The 6,000-nt window shown below is 39.6% G+C and overlaps 1 protein-coding gene across 1 annotated transcript in view; it reads right to left on the minus strand.

The window, feature by feature from the left end:
- Window positions 1-2,034, minus strand: part of Cdh17 (cadherin 17) — a 64,379-nt gene extending 62,345 nt beyond the window's left edge. The window contains exon 1 of the mRNA XM_048782800.1: window positions 1,926-2,034. The gene's annotated coding sequence lies outside the window, so the exon portion shown is untranslated. The remainder of the gene's footprint in view (window positions 1-1,925) is intronic.
- Window positions 2,035-6,000: the final 3,966 nt, after the last annotated feature.

A 6,000-nucleotide genomic window follows, 5' to 3' on the forward strand; every position in this document is an offset into this window, starting at 1 on the left:
CATTTCTGTTTGTTCTCACAATTAATAGGTAGATGGATATTCCCCTAACAAAATTCAGAATAGCTTTTCTTATTTAGTCAGCAAGCAGGCCACAGAGCAACTAACTCCATTCTAAATCAACACCAGGGATTTCTGAATGGATGCAATTTTATGGCAGCAAATAAATCTATATATTCTAGCCATGTAAATTAGCACCTATACCATTCATTTATGGACCTTCAGAGAAAGGAAGGTGACGAAACTCAGCTTTCCTTATCAGTCACCTCTCTTGACATGGAGAAAAGTGAGGGCATGCTCTCCCTTCCAGAAATTTCCTTCAACCATGGAATGAGAGTGTAAGTTCCCACCAGGATCTTTTTTTTTCTCCCTTTTATAAGAGAAGGAAGAAGGTACTGGAGATGTGACCTTCATCTTAAACAACAGACTTTTTTCAGGGCTCGTCTTGGTAAGTTTCAAAGGATGCCACACCCACATTGCACCTGAAGATTTAAATGGAAACCATTAAAAGGGCATTTATCTGTTGGGTTTTAATTAAATATCTATGAGAACCCAACAGTATATCATTCTCTTCCTATATTGTTGGTTCCCGTCTCCTTAATATAGCATTAGTTACTTTCTTGAAAAAAATGGAAGATGTGTGTTTGTGGCAATAGTGATTTTTTTTTTTCCTCCTACAGAACAAACAGTAGTTTCTCAGTTAAACCCAAGTCATGACCTTAACTTGCTCATGAAAAAGGGAGCCAGCACTCATTGAACGTCCACCATGGCCAAGCAATGTGGTAATTCTTTACCTTCCAACCTAATTTACTTTACTTCTCAAAATTACCTAGTTAGGCGGGTTATCTGGTTTTACAGATGAAAAAATTAAAAGTCAGAGCGATGGAGCCTTCCGCTCTGGGCTTGACACTTTGGGCATGATGAAACTGGCCTGACTCATCTGACCAACCCTGAAGACTCATAAACCACATGCCCCGTAATCGACTGTAAAGTCTTGCTCAGGAAACGACTCATCTTGCTTCCTGGTGAGAGCTGAATGTCATCCATTTTCCTGATCATTTAAACATGTACTTCTTTCAAACACTGCCTCACTTACTAGTGAAGCTTTTAAAAAAATAATAATAAAGTCAAGAAAATCTCAGGAAATGCATTCATTGCCTTTTCAATCTCCCATTTGGCATCCTCCACCCCACCCCACCCCACAGAGGGTCTTTCTCCCTAGAAAGTTGCCCATAATAAACAAGACCAGCAAAGACTGGAACTTTGAAGCCCCCAATAAGCAGGACATGATTTAACATCTCAAGATAATACCAATCCACCAACACAGCAGATGCAGCACCTGAAGCTGACCGGCACCATCAGCCTTCCTTTCGCAGTAAGGGCAGGTCTGCCTTGATGTCTTTAATTCTTATTCCAGTACTTTCTTTAAAAGACTTCTCTCCTTTCTACCTCCTTCCATGCTGCATCCTAAACAGTCCTACAAATTCCAAATCAAATCTTGTTCTCTGAGAAGTAGATGGAATGGTCAATCTTTAAAGACCCCATCTGAGAGATGCCACACTTTTCAAAAATAAGACTCTAACCTCCTTTGTCTAGAATATAAGGGCTCCAGAACACTGTAAGTCCAGGCATTTATATGTTAATCACAAAGAGTAAATATATGTTTAACCCAAGAACCCCGTTTTCCCTTTAATTCCACTACTAAGCTTGGTCTAACTAAGTCAAATGAATTTCCAAAACATAGACCCACAAAAAGGAACTGCAAAAGAAAGCAACTGTGCTCCACTTGTCGCACTGGGAGTGTCTTCCTAGCAATGTCACATAGATCACCTCAAGGAATATATTTGCCTGACAATCCCCCTGCCAATCTAATTTGTCCTTCTTGAAGAAATATGTTATTGACATAATTAAGATGTATCAAGACTTACCGTTCTGTAAATAAGAAAATGGTGGTTAAAAGTTCTTTTCTTCCATTCGGTTGTGGAGACGCCTGCTCAGTCTGGAGGCTCTCCCGAGAACACTGCCTCTGCCCTGCTCTGCCTCCCCAGCCTCTCCCTCACCTTCAGTCAAACATTAACCAGTAACATTTTTTATTGATCTTTGGGAACCAGTGGGTATCATAAAAGTTATCATTGCATTCATTCCAGGAAAGAAACGAGTGTGTGCTGAAAGAAGTTCCATTCCACCTTAACACATCTCAAAATGGGTTGCTGAATATTTATTTTTTTTAAATGTAGATGAGCAAATTAGAGGACCAGGAAAAGTTAGGATAAAGTTTTGTGTATTTTCAGCCATCTCCAGACTGTGCTCTATTCTGCACCTCCAACATTTAGCATCATCTGCAGAGGAGATTCCATCAAATGTAGATTCCATATTAAACATGAAAGACAGAGCACAGGGCACTAAGTCTGAGCAGCAATGCTGTTTATTGATGACCAGCCACAAGAGACATTATAACAGGTTCAGAAGGCGTGATTGAAGCCACAAGCTGGCTGTGCCTGTGTCTGAAATTAAGGGTCCCCTGCAAAGTCATCAAGTCTGCATGAAACAACCTATAACAAACTTTTCCTTTATTTAAAAAAAAAAAAAAAAGTCCTTTTCCCCGCTAACTCACAACTCAGGGAATGGATTTTAAAAATGCAAGTTATTTTTTCCCCTCAAAATGAAGTTTCCCACTAGCCAATGAGAGCCAAGACACCCAGACTTCTTAAGTCAAGACCTCTTTAAGACCAATTCCTAATTCCCTCATTTTACTCGCTCTGGGAGCCCATGCTGAAGAAGAAGAATCAAGGCCATCTTGGGATCAGAGGAGTCACACTTTCCCCCTTTTTCCTGGGCCCCTCCTGAGCCGAGGTGGAGCTACCCTGGGTGGGCATCTATGCAGTGAAAGCCCCAGGGGCCCAGCGCTCTCTAGGTGGGCACCCTCCTTCCTGGATCCTGGGAGAAGCCTTCTTAGGTGCCCTCAGCCATGTTGGGAGGGGACCACACTCATATTGGGGACCTTAAAAGTGAAACCACTTTGCTGCCTGCCCGTGGTCAGCATCCTCATTGGAGCAGTGAGCCCTGGAAGGGTCCCTCCTTTGTTTCACAGCCAACATCACAATGTTAGGGAAATGGGAGCAGTGAGGCTAAGCCCTTCTCAAATTCAGACCACTTCTGCTCACCCCGTAGCTGAATCAAATGAACTTCTTCTACAAAGTCAAGTAGCTTCCCCCTGCGCCTGAGTTTCACTTCCTAGAACCAGTGTGGTCTCCTCTCACCGCATTGCTCTGAAAGGAGATGGTTTCTTCTCCACACACTTTTTAATAACATACATAAAAAAGCAATTTTAAGTCTATCAAGTTTTTTAAAAAGAAAGTACATCTATGTGTCATTTTTATTTTTATTTTTTTTTAGAAACATTATACTACTATGTTCATGGCATATTGGTGTATCAGTTAAAAGTAGGTTTTTCTCAGTTACTCTTTTATAACATCAATGAAATAGAAAACAGAATCAGAGAGGTTTTCCCTTTTTGCTCAAGTCATTCAGCCTGTACAACAAAATTGGGACTCCCTTCTGGTCCAATTCAAAGCCCAGCCAATTCACCACAACTATAATTCTGCTGGATTCTTTTCCTCCAGTTCCATGAAAATAATAAAAATTCCCCAGGGAAGAAATCTCCCTGTGGGAGCCCATTGTTGTTGGAAGATGGCCAAGACTCTACCTGTGCTTTCCTGAACATCTCACGCCACTTCATGCCTTAGCTTCCAACTCCATAAGATGGCCAAAACCAGCCAAAGAAAGTGTCATGTGACTGCACTTCTGAATGACAGTGTCTGTTCCTGTACTCTATTGCACAAAAGGTCCACATGGTTCTGAGTGCTACTGATAATATTCATCACATCTATGATACATTCTTCTAGGTTAAATTCAAAGATAAAGAGCATGCACGTTTCAAAGGGAGCACCACTGCATTTTAGGAATCTGTTTTGCATGCAAGAGTGAGACATTGCTAGTTCAAGAACTTAGCACTAATATAGAAATAATAAAGAAAATATAGTTCATAGATACTAATTTTTTCCTTTCTCAGAGCAAAGGAGATGTGATTTTTATGATGGAAACAAGTAAACAGTTAAAAGGATTTGGGCAGATGCTTTTAGTTAACAGTTTCATGAGGGTAAAAATATTTCAGCACTTCATCCTTTTGAACTATTCCTCCAACACTGGCCCAAGTAATACACAATGTTTAATTTATGGTTAGTTAGCAAGAATAAAGTCTGGATGGCCTCCCAGACAAAAATTTTTATGAAATTTTGGAATTATTCTTAAAATTCAAAGTATGTTACATTTCTATTATTTTTATCCTTTAAAACTCTAAATAAATGGAATCTGAGTTTCATTGCTAATGTTTTCCATTCTTTGTGCACTTATATTTTAATATGATCCTTAATTACATGTTACATATCATGTATTTTAACATTTTTGTCATGAGTCTATCAGTATAAAGCTTCACCAAACAAAAGTATAATATTTTAATTATCTAATATGTCCTCCGTTAGTTCTTAGAAAATATTTCTTAAAAGAAAAGCTGGGGTGGGGGTGTCTATCAAAATAGTAGATAGATCAGTGGAGTAGAAGGGCGTGGAGGGGGAGGGAAGAGGGATGAGATAGGGAAAGACAGTGGAATGAATCTGGCCTGATCTTCCTGTGTACATACCTGAATATACCACAGTGAATCTCACCATTATGTATGTCCACAAAAATACTAAAAAACACTGAGTAAATAGCAAAAAGATCAGGAGAGTAGAGGGAAGGTAACCAGGGAGAGATGAAGAAGGGAAAGGAGAAGTACTGGGGACTGAATTAGAGCATATTATATTCCATGCTTTTAAAATTATGCTAAAATGAATCCTAATGCTATGTATAATTAAGAAGAACCAATAAAAAAGTTCTATTTCTTAGAACTGAACTCCTGTTATTTAATTCAATATTTCTAAATGGCCAGGATTACCTACAACCAAACCTAGTGGGAGTCTAGACAGTGAATGATTTTATAGCCTTTAGCCAATATTTTACATTTTTTGGTTTACACTTAGTGGAATGGATGAAAACTTTCTGCTAGCCTGTGCTTTAGGTTGAAGCACAATCCTCCCTAATTAATCGGCCAGAAGAGATTGCTTTCTGATAAATGCAAGTAACCAACTCCCACTTGTGTATAGCTGTTAAACCTATTTCTGGGTTGGTTTGTTTGGATTGGGGTTTTTAGTTGTTATGGTTTTGTTCTAAGCCATTTTCCAAACCAGATCACTTTAAAGAATCATGAAAGGGTTTAAAACTTAGATAACAAAATGAATCACTGGGTTCAAATAGAAACATGGAACCATAAACCAGGCTGTTAGCTGACAGCCACCTTGTGTGCATCCTAAAAAGACTTAACAAAGATGGTTTGAAGCTAATAAAACACCCCCAACCCCATCTCCGTCCTCCCCTGAAAGAAGTGGATCCAGTTTGCAACTGTTTGTTCCAGAAATATTTCAACTCCTTCACCTATAGTTGTAGCTTCAAGCAACTACCCAATAGGTAAGACCCTTTATCTGGCTTCCGTTCCCCAGGCCAGGAAACTGGTGGAGAATCACGAATGGAATAGGTAGTAAAAGTATTCACATCACATCTTTATATTGAACAAAAGCCTTCTCGTCTTGCCAAACCTAAAGAGTTTATTTAAAAACTAGGCCTTACACCACGAGATCCTGGGTCAGTAAGTCTGGGATCTTACACAATTGACAATTTAAAACACTCTACATTTCTGCTGCAGAAAAACACAGACCCTTTCATGAGAACCAACCCAGCTTAGGAATTTTGTGCTTTATCTGCCAGAAAATATTCTTTAGCAAAGTTTGTGTCTGAGACTAATTTTGTCCCCACTGGGTAGGATCCATTTCTGCAGGAATGTCTCAGACCATGGAAAGAAGGTTTGGTGGTGAACGTGGCAGGCCGTGTCTGGCAGACACAGACATGCTC

This window comes from Marmota marmota, unplaced genomic scaffold, assembly GCF_001458135.2.
Source record: "Marmota marmota marmota unplaced genomic scaffold, marMar, whole genome shotgun sequence".
Classification (NCBI taxonomy): Eukaryota; Metazoa; Chordata; class Mammalia; order Rodentia; family Sciuridae; genus Marmota; species Marmota marmota.